A 15,000-nucleotide genomic window follows, 5' to 3' on the forward strand; every position below is an offset into this window, starting at 1 on the left:
ACAGAGTAAAAGCTATTACCGGTAACTCACCGGAAGTGTCACTCTCAGGGGTCAATGGGTTAAGGAACATTTTAATAAGACTTAGAGTGAGGACTGTAAGTGGTGCAAACTATCAATGACCTTGGCATCACTTTTTCTTTTTGGGAAAAAAAATGCTGATGGGAAAGGTAGTGGAACTAATGACTGGGGTAGCCTTGTACATGTAAGTTGTTGGCTCTGAAAATTTAATCAAGCAAAACTTGAAGGGCTTGATGTCCTTTTCCAAGGGAAAAAAAAGAAACAGTGATAAAACTTTGGAAAGATTTTTATACCTTGTACAATTTATGTAATCAACTCTGATTCAAATGCTGATGACTTTTATTAATTTTTATGTTTTACAGAAATCTAAAGACATTGTCAATTGCTAAATGCTCAATAATTGGTAGTGCAAGAGTAGGCTATGATAAGAAGAAAGTTACTCCATACATGCATGGACTTGTATATCATGTTCCAGTGTTGATGAAAAATCACAAGAATTTCAGACAGTTCACTGGTCAAGGCATTGAAAGAAATGATGATGCTCAAACAATATTCAATGTATTATTTTTCAAAAGTCAAATAAATGGGATTCTGCTCAAGATGTTCTGCACCTGGAACACAGACAAGGGTCCCTCAAGCACTGTGAGCGAGAAAAAATAATGTACAACAAAAGAAATGCAGCTTATTGGGAAGATGGGATCACCGAGACACGCAAAAGCGGATGAAAGCATGTTTACGAGAACAGGAAACTAACTACAATCAAACTGAAGTACAAAAACAAGTTGGTTGAAGATGCATACAGCAAAATGAATGTGAAGCAGTTAAGACAGGAAATCAAATCTAAAGGTACATGTATTAAGGCACCAGTATTTGCAAGGATGAAAAACTAAAAGTCTATGAATAATTGTTTGAAATTTTGAATCAAAATCAGTGACTATGGCCAGCAACAGTACAAGACATGCATGTACACAAAGATGTTTCCAAATGGTCTTGAAGCCCAAGTGTTACTAATATTATTTTTTTAAAAATACATCCACACTTTTGAGTTTAATTGAGGAGCATGTTTCGATGTTTCAAGTATCATCGTCAGCCATAGTGAGTGTAACATTAAAATTTTTACAAGATAATATATATATAAAGTGTGAAACTGGATTTTCACAAAACAGTGCTCAATTCATAGACCATTTTACGGATATGGCGGCCATTTTGAAAATGCATACTAATTTGCCCCCTTGGAATCCCATAATAGCTATTTTAAACAATGGATTTCAAAATGACTGCCATATCTGTAAAATGGTCTATAGAAGTAGAGTGAAGTATATGTATATTGAATAAAAAAAACAAGTTCATACCTACAAGCCTGTTTCGTGGTCGCCCACTCATTAGGGGATTTAATGAGAATAAACTTTACCATCGCTTATATACAATATAATTTGTCTAATTTATGCAGCGCGGAATTGACGGTTTAGTTGTTGCATAGCAGGGCTTTGTTTCTGTGGCGGGAAGAAGACACTAGTTCATTACGTTTGTTTAGTGTTGATAGTTTGGATCTGCAGAGGATTTGAAATTTTTCTTTGAGGCAGAGGTTAAGATGTAATTTTAATCTCACATGACAAACAAAAGAAAACTCATAAGCCAAACAATATGAAGTTTGCAAAAGCATTTAACTCAGCCAGGTTTGTATAAAGAATAAAAAACAATCGTTACCAACCAGCATTTTCAGGCAACACGAGTGACGACCCTTGCGCGCAAACACAAGGTATTGCGCCATGTTACTAAGCCATTGAATGATCGCGTTTTACTTGAAGAAACAGAAATGCCATTTACAGCTTTCCGCCTTTGGAAAATGAAAATTTCCGATGTCTATTCATACTTGTGCTTGTGAGTATCTTCAACATTTAGAGTTGGACAAATCCTTTTTTATTTCAACTGGAATTGCTTACATTCATTTTGAAGTCTTTTGTCCACTGCGTTCGTTATGCCCAAGACAACATTATTATGTTAATTTTGAATAAATTATTTAGCTGGAACTTGGCTCTGAATCTTTGACCCATGTATAAGTCGAGGGCAATTTTTGGAGCTTCTTTTGAGGCCGTAAAAGGTCGACTTATACACAGGTAAATACGGTATATATTAACTATCAATACAATGATTCTTTGTAGATTAAATGTTGGTTACAAGTAGGTAAAATTCAAACTAAGCAACAATATTAAATAAAACACAACTGACATGATGGTAAAAGTTTAAAAGTGTAATGCTAAACTGACATGATCAACTTGTTTGTTGAGTTTGGGTCTCAACCATTTAATAGACCACTTTCATAAATGGCAACCACTTTTACATTCTTTTGTATTTATGTTAATTAGACCTACTGCCCTCGTATTAAAACAAATATTCTTTTGAAATTTATTCGTCGTAGCGAGGTTAGTAGGGCTTATTAGCATTGAAACAAAAGAATATTTTATTTGGCCGCCATTATGAAAGAGGTCTATAGGGAAGCTCTCCTTTATTTCGAGTTGATAGAAAGAGGTAGCATTATCAATAACTATTTTGAAGCAAAAAACATCTCAATAATTATCGCCCGGGCTACTCGTTCAGAAATTTGGTCTCCTGCGCTCGCAATAAGGTGCCCCAGGCAACCCGGAGACCGTTAGGCAGCATCCTTGAGTATTGATAGTTAAAACTATGAAACTCTCTTCCGGATTCTTTTAGAACGTCTGACTTTCCTGATTTCAAGCGCAAGATTCTACAGTATGACTCTTTTTCATAGTTACCGTATTTACCCGTGTATAAGTCAACCTTTCATGGCCTCAAAAGAAGCTCCAAAAATCGCCCTCGACTTATACACGGGTCAAAGATTTTGAGCCAAGTTTCAGCTAAGTAATTTGTTCAAAATTAACATCATAATGTTGTCTTGGGCATAACGAACGCAGTGGACAAAAGCCGACAAAAGACTTCAAAATGAATGTAAGCAATTCCAGTTGAAATGAAAAAGGATTTGTCCAAATCTAAATGTTGAAGATACACATGTACTCACAAGCACAAATATGAAATAGACACTGGAAATTTTCGTTTTCCAAAGGCGCCAAAGGCGGAAAGCTCTGAAAGGCATTTCTGTTTCTTCAATGAAACTCGATCGTTCAACAGCCTAGTAACCTGGCGCAATACCTTGTGTTTGCGTGCAAGCAGTGTCACTCATGTTGCGTGAAAATGCTGGTTGGTAATTATTGTTTTTTATTCTTTATACAAACCTGGCTGATTTAAATGCTTTTGCAAACTTCGTATTGTTTGGTTTATGAGTTTTGTGTTGTTTGCCATGTGAAAAATTATAAGTCAAGGGCCAATTAAACCTTGCACATTTTCGCATCGTTAGCAAGTTGTTTTCAAAGATTGACTCCTGCTTCTGTGATGTTGTGCCTATCCTCTAAAGCCCTTTATCGTTGAACAATGAAACAGGTTAGTTTGAGGTTTACGTGTTCGATTTTCTGAGAACTTTTTCGAAACTCAAGGACAAAATGCCGGCATATACAACAACTGCTGAACCACAAAACTATTAAAAGCGCTTGATGCCCTGATTTTTTTGTGTATCCACATTTCCAGAAATCGAAGAATACAAGATTACTGTAGTGTCCCAGTAACATTGAACAAAGAAATTAAGAAATTGCTTTTTTTGCCATCAAAAATGGTGGGTCGACTTCTACATGGGATCGACTTATACACGGGTAAATACGGTAAATTTTGGATTGTTATGATTTTACATTTTAGCAGTATTTAGAATCATACTTGTAGCTTATCTTTAGCTACTCTAAATTTGAGGTTAAATAAAGCATATGTATGTATATATAGACATTGTACATACGGATTACATGTATCTTGAAAAAATTATAATGTTGCAATCACTGTGGCTGATGATGAAGTTTGAAACGTTGAAACATGTTGCTTAGACTCAAAAGTGTGGTTCTATGTTAAATCTATTGCAAAGGTGTTTCTTTTTAAAAAAAAATCCTACCATGATGTGAATAAGAACATGTTGACCTCCCTAACTATTTTGCACAATCTAGCCCTCAAGCAATTGTGTTTGATTTATTGTTTTATCTACTTATCCTAAAATTTGTGTCATAATTGATTGTTTCATCTTGGGGTACTTGAAAAACAAATTACCTTGGGAAATGTCATTGCAGATGTTTTTGTCCTTTGAGATGTATCCATTGAGATTCACTGTGGTAGATATACCTTGGGAAAATTAATGTTGGGCGCACGCTATTGAACTGGTTACCATGGTAAATAGCCCTTTGAGCGTGGTAAAAAGGCTACGTGTAACCACAGCTATAGTCAAGTAATTCTCATCAATAATAAGAATACTAATCTTTCGCCTACATGTATTTACTTGTTTATTTGGTCACAAAAATAATAATATTGTCATACAATGGTTTGATCACAGAGTAGATTTATTGAACCCCTAAAATAATAAAATGTTGCAATGTTGCAAATAAAGTCTAAACATTTTGTCATAGATTTACATCTATCATAAAAATTTGTCGTCTGTCCTAAGGAAAAGTAAATGTTTTTGGAGTCACATGCCATTCTGTTGACATATACAAATGTACACACTGTACACTGTATCACAAATTTTCAATTGGAAAGTTTGTAGCCAATTGGACCTGACTACAAGATGACATGTAACTCTTCTTTGAATACACTGTAGGTGAGAACTGTTCACCCTTAGCCATTGATAATGAATTCTGGTAATATACATGTACATGATGTCCACCAAAGATGTTCTGTGAAAAAATAACTCTTGTTGTCTCCTTAGATTTCTCTTTATAGGTGGGCAAAATGCCCCAAAAGACCTCATTTTCTGCCATTTTGACTGAAAAAACGAGCACTTGAAAGCCTGGGAACTAACTAGCTAGTGACAACCCAGTATCTTATTCACACTCACTGACCTTTATTCTCATGTGCCAGGAAGGTATGTGTCTGGTGGATTTTCTGCATTTCCAGATGTGTAGAAAGGTATACAGTGTTACTCGAAAGCTAAGCGAACAATGCTGATGCAGAATTAACATGCTTAATATGCAAATATGCATTTTACGTCTAAAGTTGCATATCGTATAGTTGTATACACATTTGTGGCCTGTTGTTTACATAAATAGACAAAAGAAAAAATTGCAAGACTGCAACCTTGCAAGCAATGCTTTACGAAAAAGCCACAGTGCATGCTTTCAACAACTTTAACTGAAGCTTAAGTCTGACTTTGCTTTTTTCCCCGTATTCCATGAATTTCAAGTGCGTTTTTTAAGCCTCTGTCAGAAAAGAGTTTAAATTCGCATCTACATACTTTAATATGAAATGCCGACATGAATGCTTTTAAACAACAAATTAACTGATCTAAGTCTTTTCCTCAAGTTTCCCGGATCCAAAATCTAACTCTATATCAATAAACAGTTAAATAAAATTAATAAGTTGTAAAATGGGCGGTCCAAATCTGTGAAGGGGGACCAAATCTGCTAGTGGACTTAGTCCCCCGGGGTCCAAATTGGCTAGTACAGCGGCCATTTAGACAATTCACTTCTAATGTATGTCAGGTCAGTCGCAAACAGAAACATTATAGCAACAAATGAATTGGCATTCCCTGAAAATGTGGATCAAATTTTTGCCTTGAATGAAATAGATGTACAAGCGCTTTAAATTCAGTGAAGTGTACGAACAAGGTGAGTGGTAAGAGATGCACTGGCCTTGGACTCCAAAGTATTAAAAATTGTTTGTACCCATATTTACATGTACCTGTGCATAAGTTGACCTTTTATGGCCGCAAAAGAAGTTCCAAAAATCCCCCTTAACTTATACATGGGTCAAAGATTTAGAGCCAAGTTGAAGCTAAATAATTTATTCAAAATTAACATAATATTGTTGTCTTGGGCGTAACGAACGCAGTGGACTTACAAATGAATGACAAAAGACTTCAAAATGAAGCAATTCCAGTTGAAATGAAAAGGATTTGGCCAACTCTTAATGTTGAAGATACTCACTAGCACAAATATGAAATTCGTTTATCAAAGGCGGAAAGCTCAAAAAGGCATTTCTCTTTCTTCAAATAAAACATGATCGCTCAACTGCTTAGTAACCTGGCGCATGTTTGCGTGCAAGCATCGTCACTCGCGTTGCCTGGAAATGCTGGTTGGTAATGATTGTTTTTTATTCTTTATACAAACCTGGCTGATTTAAATGCTTTTGCAAACTTCGCAGTGTTTGGTTTATCAGATTTTTGTTTTGTTTGTCATGGGAGATATCATACCAATTAAACCTTGCATATTTTGCATCGTTTTTAAAGTCATTTTCAAAGATTGACTCCTGCTTCTCTGATGTTTGCTTATCCTCTAAAGCCCATTATCCTTGAATAAGGAAACAGGTTAGTTTGAGGTTTGTGTTTGATTTTCTGAGAACTTTCTTGAAACTCAAGGACAAAATGCCTGCGTATACCATGACTGCTGAACCACAAAAGTATTAAGCACTTGAGGCCCTGAAATTGAAGAATACAAGATAAGTATCCCATGAACATTTAACAAAGAAATTAAGAAATTGCTATTATGTCATCAGGCACAGTGGCCTCATGGTTAGTGCGCTCGACTCTGGATCAAGTGGTCCAGGTTCAGGTCCTGGCCGGGGACATTGTGTTATGTTCTTGGGCAAGACACTTTACTCTCACAGTGCGTAAATGGGTACTGGCAAAGTTAATGCTGGGGGCTAGCTCTGCAATGGACTAGCAATCCCATCCAGGGATTAATACTCCTAGTTGCTCAATGCTACAGAAACCAGAGATAAGTGCCTGCCTTCTTGGCTCGTAGCAGACTTTACCTTTACCTACCTTTTTGCCATAAAAATTGGGGGTCCACTTATACACATGGTCGACTTATACACGGGTAAGTACGGTATTTTTCATGTGTCGGTGAGTTCTTCACGCTATACCTTTCTTCGATCATAACTATCCAAGGCGAAAAGGCGTAGAGAGAAGTGGATTAAGTTTGTTCAGCAAAAAAGAGCAAAATGGGAGCCAACTGAGAACAGCTCTATGTACATGTATTCACCACGAGACACTTCACTAAGGAGGATATCAAGTGTTACATAATCCTGGGTTCATCCCAAAACAAACAAGCCAATAGTTCCAATAGTTCACATTGACTTTCAGACATTTTGTCAGCCAGAGTTGTGAAGTTTCACTTTGAATCGCATGAAGGTCTGTCTTTGTGTGTTGTGGAGATACCAGGTTGACGTCACGACTGCTGCTAGTGCCAGTCTTCTTTATATCAATCAGATATTTGATTCTTTCTATTCAGTACTTAATGCTACAATAGATAAACATGTTCCTTTCAAAAAGTCAAGTAAAAAAGAAGCTAAATTTCACTCCAACCCGTGGATTTCACAGGGTATTCAACAGTCCATTAAAACCAAAAATAAGTTATTTAAATGTTATATAAGAAATAATTCTCAAGTTAATCCCTCTAGATATAACATCTATAGGAACAAATTGAGGCATATTCTAAATGTTAGTAAAAGACTATATTATAATGAATACTTCTCATACCATGTTAATAATGTAAAGGCTACATAGAAGGGTATCTTGAGCAGTTAATTAGCATTAAGGGTGGTAAGCTGTCTTTTCCAAGCAGATTAATAGTTAGTGATAACACCCTAACTGATGCCAAAAGTGTTGCTATTGCTTTAAATGAGTATTTTCTTCAATTGGCCCGTCGTTAGCCAGTGTTATACAATCAGGAAATAGATCTTATGCTGAATTTTTGACAACTTCACAATGCAATAGTTTTTGTGCTTACAGGCTAGCCCGTAATGCACAATGCCATCGGGGTTGTCTGAGTGAGTGATTCAGTGAGTGAGTGTAAGATGTTAACAATAATATTGATGTTCATTTTACAGTTATTCTGTTTGTCGCCTACTTGTTGCCTTTTCGTTTCTTAATTTTCCTTATGAAAAGAGCAATTTTAGAGAATTTATGGCAAGATTTCGACAATCGCATGATAATTTGATTGACAAACCTGTTGGGGAAGCCGGTATCATTTGAGCGGAAAAAACAGTCTTTGGAGTCAAAATGCCCATAATACCTCTCCAATGAGCTTTCATAATGATATTCCGGTAAGAATGTCTGACATTTTCATCAGTGGTCATCAAAGGCATATAGTGCATATTTTTGTCATGTCGAGCTCAATTGACCATTAATTATTTTTTTTGTTTTGCTGAAATTGAAAATATAATTTTTTCATATGTAGAGGTACATGTAAAATTCTCAGGCTGGCATATTGAAAGCTGCCAAGATAGGTAAACAAACTCATTTTGGTAGCTAATTGAAGCAAGATGACATTAGAGTGGGTTTTAAAGCAAGGTAATTTTTTCGTCCTGTAAGCAACTTTATACTTTGACATGTGCCAATAGACGGGATATGCATAATTTATTTTTGGCATGTTGAGATTGAGATGTTTAATGCCAAAATTCTGCAGAAATTTAAAATGTAAATTCTTATTGGGTAAAAGAACTTGAAATTTGATAATCTGATTTGGTAGCTAGCTCAAACTAAGACCAACTAACACCAGAAAGGTCACAAAATTACCTTTAAATAATTTTCAGCAAGAACTGTTGTGATTCTCCTCCAATCCAAAAAATTTTCGCAAAAAAATCACAAGGTAAGCATTAGTTAACATCGCTCACACAAATGAAGCTACCTGATGCTGTCAAGTAACATGCTCATAATTTGTTTTCTCTCTTTGTACATCGCTCACGATACAGAATTATTTGACAAACGTATTAAACCTTGAGAATTACCAGTGCTCTTCTTGAGTGAAAAAATAAAAAAACAAAGCCAGGAAAGGAACTCTGCATTGACCTTGATTTTCAATGGATCACCTACTGTAAGATTCCATCACAAATCTTTGCACACTTTACTACCTCTCGCTCATTATTTCATTTTTTCTTTATTTTCCCTATAAATTCATCCATTCTTCCTTTGAAATTCACTCAGTTTTTGTAACTGTTACAGAAGACACATGCAGTGTTTATCTGAAACACTTAATTGCAATGCTCTTCGTACATTCCAAGCATTCATTGTCAATGCCCATTACAAAAACATGTCAACAAACACACAGACAATGTTAATGGTGTAACATTTGCTACCCATAAGCATATGTCCCCTGAGGGCCTATTCTTGTGTAATGCCAGTAACACCCATGGAAGTTCAAGTGTTGTTTCTACATGTAGTCTGAATGCAAGCAAAGCACTGGGGCCTTACAGCATTCCAGTGAAAATGCTTAAATTAATGAAAACCGTTTTGGGTTATCCATTATCTTATTTATTTAATTGTTCTTTTTCATTATGTTCGGTTCCTGATAAACTAAAAATTGGTAGAATTATCCCTTTATACAAGAGTGGTAGTCAGATTCTTGTATGAAATTACAGGCCTATCACTTTGTTATCTGTTTTCCATAAAATAATGGAAAAAGTGATGTATAAGAGATTAGTTAGCTTTCTTGATAATGAGTTTGTTTTCATACTGGGAACTTTAATACCCAGGAAATAATGCTTATTACTGACAAAATAAAAAGAGCCATTGAAGCAAAATTATACTCTTGTGGTCTATTTTTGGACCTCAGTAGATCATAGTATTCTTTTAGCTAAACTCGAACATTATGGAATTCGTGGCATAGCAAATGATTGGTTCCAGTCATATTTAACTAACAGGGAGCAAGTTGTTGCTATAAATAATTCAGACTCAAACACATTGCATATACCTTGTGGGGTACCACAAGGTTCTGTTATTGGTCCTCTGTTGTTTCTAATTTACATAAATGATTTCATAAATTCTTCTTCCATTTTTTATTTTCATTTGTTTGCAAATGACTCTAATCTGTTTTATTCCCATAGAGATTTACAACATCTTGAGGAAACTGTCAATCAGGAACTAGGTGAAATGAATGCATGGCTTTGTATCTATCAATATTGATAAAACACATTTTCTAATATTTTATCCTTTCCAAAAAAAATTAAACTACTCTATGAAAATTGAAATAAATGGTAAAACAATAAATCAGTCTAAAAGTGTTAATTAAGTACCTAGGAATTCTCATAGACTGCCATCTTAATTGAAAAGATCATATCCAACAAATTTTCAAACAAATATCAACAGGTATTTTTGTCCTTTGTAAAATTAGACATTATGTTGATGTTAAAGTTGTAGTTCAATTACATCATGCCATTCTTTTTCTTTTTCTTTTGTGCAGTTTAATAGTCTAGGGTAACACTTATGATCATAATATTAAACCACTCCAGAGAATTCCAAAGAAAGCTATCTGTTTAATTACCTTTTCTAATTTTGATGCTCATACTAGTCCTTTGCTTGCTCAACTCAAACTTCTAAAACTTAAGGATCATATCAAACTTCAAACTCTATACTTAATGCACCAATTCATAAACGGCAAATTACGAAAGACTTTTGATTCATTTTTTATCAAAACTTCAGATAAGCATAATGTTAAAACTCACTTAGCAACTAGGTCTACTTTTTATGTTCCAAAAATTAACGTAAACTGCATTCAACTTTAGGATTAACAGAATGCCTTCCAGAAGCTGATCAATGCACGTTTTAGTCTCTCCAATGTGACAGAAAGGTTTCTGTATGCCCTAGGTTATTAATGCAAAAACCAAATGTAAGTTTCGTCTGTGGATTTTGTATTCACCGTTAAGGTGGTTGACCAGATTCAAATAAGTTACATTTAGAAAACAAACTCACGTGACCTGATGAGTTTTGCTCTCAAATGTGTTGAAGGTTCCTGTGTGCTTGTCCACGACAGCCAATTTTTCCATTATTTTCACTAGATATTCAAAGTCCTGAAATAATTGGAGATCTTAAAAGTAAACTTGTTTAGACAAAAACGTATAAGGCAGCTTTCTATTAACAAATGCAACTGATAAAAGTGGTAGAAACTTATGAGACTTCTTCGATTTCCTGCGGCTAATAAGTCTCTCAACCAAATACTCCTTGGATCTACTCTTACATGTACATGTATATTTTCTTTTTTCTTTCCAATTGGCTTCTAAATCGGCAGTCGCAAGAGTATTTGAAGCCTTGTAATCAACTTGATGCGACCCTTTCTGACTTTGCTCCATGTTTCAGATGTTTACAGTGTACTTGAAATTCATCTCTCAAGTGCATGCATAGTTTGCTGTGGGAGTAAAAATAAAAAAAAAGATGTCTTAGTTTTCTGGTAATGAATTGCTGACTTTGAAGTATTTTACTCAATGCAGAGAGTGGCAGAGGTCCCACTAGCGCTTGACGCCATTGTTAGAACATGTTTTTCCTTGTTGCTGTAACAGTGTAACACTAGATCTAGTTGTACTAGGTTACACTTAACGTTGTTGACACCAGCTGTTAATGCGACCTCCCAGCTAGCATTAAGCTGGGTTCTGCTAAATGACTGGTCGATTTTACAGGTACATTGGTTAGATTTCACACCAGATAAACCGTGCTTTCAGAGTTGTAAACTTTGTCGTAAATATGCTTTGATTTTGCCAGGTTGCATTGGCAACAAACTCTGACTCTTAGGAAAGTAGCCGGTCCAACTTGAAACAGCTTGACACGGTTGTTACACTGTTGTTAAAAGCGCGAGTGGGACCTCAGCCACTATATCTATGTCTGAGTAAATGATTAGTCCTTTCAAGTGAAGACAAACAGCTGTAATTACATGTAAATTGGCTCTTCTCGCTGATCAGATAGATGTGGTGTCCCTGGATGGCCCACAGGGGCAGAAAAACAAATTGTTATGGACAAAAAGTCTTTTTGAGACAAAATAAAACTTTTTTTTAGTTACAAAGATTATTTCTGGGACACAACACAACACTAAATTGGAAGACACAAAAACAAATTTGGGAACACTACAATCACAACTAAAGCAGAAGGAAAACCTATCCCTTGTGTAAATTCAATGGAACAAAGCAATATTTCGCAGATCACAGTACAATTTAGCACACTGGTTACTAGCTCCAAAGGACGGAGGCGTGGAATGAGTGCAAGTCACATGGTTTTTTTCCTGCTAGTTTTGAAGAAACATGGCATCCTCTTCTAATTTGTTGATTGACAATGTAGATGAAAAAGACCTAATTGTGTTAATTTTTTCAGGGTATTCTTACAAACTCATTACACAGTTTTTAGCTAAGTTTCATGGAGTGGGCATGTCTATTAGAACACTGAAGAATAGATTATGAAATTAAAAAATTAAGATTAAGGGTGCCATCCTAGGACATACATGTAGCCAATATTTGTGATCGAATAATCTAATGGACCACTGAGGCAGTCTTGGAGGATTTAGGAGTATGTGGTACATACTACAATTGCAGAATTTAATATTCAAGTTCCTTGGCATGTAGTTGCCGACCTGATGAGGGGGCTTGATCCTGAAAGTTTTCAGTGGAGGATATCACAAAGTCTTTGAAGAAGGAATTACACTTCTCCGGGATCAAACTATTTCTGGCATTTTGACTGTTACGGCAAATAAAATAGAAACTCTGGGTTTCCAATCTACATCCATGGTAACAAATGTACATAGACGATTTGAGTAGCGTGATCATGTGGGTCAAGCTAACAAAGACAAATAACCATCTGGTTGGTATTTCCCACAACTACCAACATGTACATGTAGAATGCCTAAAGGACTTAGGGGTGCCCTTTGAAATTCGGAACTGATTGTGGAAACGATTATGGGGTAATAGGAGCAAAGCCATGCACTTTTCAGGACGTTATCAATCCTCACAAGTATGCATGGGATCTCCTTTAAATAAAATTTTTAAAAAAACATAGCATCTTGGTGGATTGACTCTTTTAAAGATCTTTTGGATCAAGAGAGTCTTAAACCTGGTGTTGATCTCGAAAGGGAGTACCTCTGGTTCTTTTTGCTTCACTAATTCAAGATTGTTTGGACAACATTAAAGAGCATTGGAATACTCTTTCAGTGACGGCTTATAGAACATGACACTTTCTGTGGCAAACCTAATGAACTTTTCTTTTTGTCAGAATATCATGCCGGACAGGATGCATTACCAAAAAATGTGGCTGATGAAGAGGTGGAATCATTAACGAAAAACCTGACTCTATGAAGATGAGAATACTTCGAGTACTGGTATGTACTAGACAATAGTCCATTGCAAATACCCACAAACTTTGAAGACAGTCTCACTATCAACAAACATCTCTAGAAATTTCCGTGTACCGGTACTTTCAAAATTCAGAGAGCTGTTGTAATTACATGTGCACGTATGCGGAGATGTCTAGAAATTTTGTGTTTTTTGCCTTTTTGCCTTTCTGCGTGGGAAGTTTAAAAAAAATCTGTATGTGGGAACGTTTTGGGCACAAACGTCCTTAATGAAATATCTCAACGTAATGTCACAATTCTCTGCTTAAAACCTATCACCATAAAATCTGTTTTCAGAATATTCAATGTGAGTTTATTTGAAGTGAACAAATCAAAGATTCTATTAAGGTCGCTGCTCATTTCACTCTGAAGGATTGACAAATCCATGGCCAAGAACGTTAAATTAGTATTATCGGCAAATGACCTCCCCATACTATGTTCTAAGCAATTTGGTAAGTCATTAATGTAAATAAGAAACAAGAGTGGGCCTAATAAAGACCCCTGTGGAACGCCACATATGATACGATTTTTTACAGACGACACACCTTTCACTTTTCGTTGTTAATGAGGTGAAAAACTGATTCCAAAAGAGAGTCATGGCCTCTCTTGTCTCCCGTGACCCCTGCCCATCCTCGTCCTGCCCACATTCATTGATGATAACTACAGTACATTCAAGTGGTATATCAAGACATCAGAAGATTTGAACTATTTTATCAAGTCTTTAAATGTACATTTCATCTGCAGAGAACAACATCGTTGACTACCTGTTCACCAGGAATTGTTGCGGTTGTACCTACACGAAAGACTTGAATGAAAGTTAATAATAAACATTATACCAACATCACATTAATTATATTAGCAGTCTTATATGTAAGTGCCATGTTTGTTTAATTTAAGTTACCTGGCAAACTATGATCAGTTAATTGAAAAAGAATAGCAACCATGTCATCACATAAAGCAACAGTGCTTGAAATGTTAAAAAAGTCCAGGTTGTCCCAGTAGTTCTTAGTGTGCACCTGGGGTTTTTTGCAGAAGTCTGAGTTTAAGTATTGGCATGTGCATGTCCTTTTGACTTTGCCCTTTGGCGACCTGGTGTACACTAATTGGTAACAATACTGAAAGTTAAAGTAAGTCGTCCATATCAGACTCAAATGCACTGTCTTTTGACGAAAATGTGAGATCAAGTTCCTTTGCAAGTTGTTCAACTTCCTCTTCCTGCCTTAGGGTGGAAGGTGCGAGACAATTAAGGATTTTCTAACATTGATTTTTTTCTGCAAATTTTACCCTTGAAAGATGATGAGTTAGTGATGTCAGAAATGTAAAAAAAAAGGGGGGGTCACTGACTTTGTTTTGGAGAGAACTTGCCCAGAAAAACACCCTAAATCTGAAAAAATTAGGCTTGTTTAGCGAATAAGGCCACAGTGTCTGTAAGCCCAAAAATATTGCAATTAATCTTTGAAGTGAAATGTTCTCTACCAAACTTTGTTCAAGTGCACCCATCAATGTGAATTTGCGTGCCCTGTAAGGATGCGCAGTAGCAATGGGCGTGAAAGTCCTTAAGTTTCCCTTGGTTAGAACTTGGCAGTTTTTGTATTTCTTCTTCTTGTGTGTTGCCGGCTCCTCCTTCTCCTTCCTCCACTTCCTGCTCTTCTTGTGCATTTGACATAGCCCTTTCATTTTGCTGAAGACGAGAAGACCGTGGGAATTTTCTTCTGTGCTTCTTTTCCTTCCATAACGCCACTGCCTTGTTAATCACAGCTTCAGATTCTTTTACTGGGGGCCCATTTATGAAAAT

At 36.0% G+C, this 15,000-nt stretch overlaps 1 long non-coding RNA gene across 3 annotated transcripts in view; it reads left to right on the plus strand.

Moving 5' to 3' along the window:
* The window catches only part of LOC137967880 (uncharacterized), a 48,027-nt gene that overhangs the window by 2,960 nt on the left and 30,067 nt on the right, over positions 1-15,000 (plus strand). For all 3 annotated transcript variants that reach the window (XR_011116595.1, XR_011116596.1, XR_011116594.1), the window contains 2 exons: positions 381-864; positions 13,088-13,193. This is a non-coding gene — a long non-coding RNA (uncharacterized lncRNA). The remainder of the gene's footprint in view (positions 1-380; positions 865-13,087; positions 13,194-15,000) is intronic.

The sequence above is a fragment of the Montipora foliosa genome, chromosome 8, assembly GCF_036669935.1.
Source record: "Montipora foliosa isolate CH-2021 chromosome 8, ASM3666993v2, whole genome shotgun sequence".
Lineage (NCBI taxonomy): Eukaryota > Metazoa > Cnidaria > Anthozoa > Scleractinia > Acroporidae > Montipora > Montipora foliosa.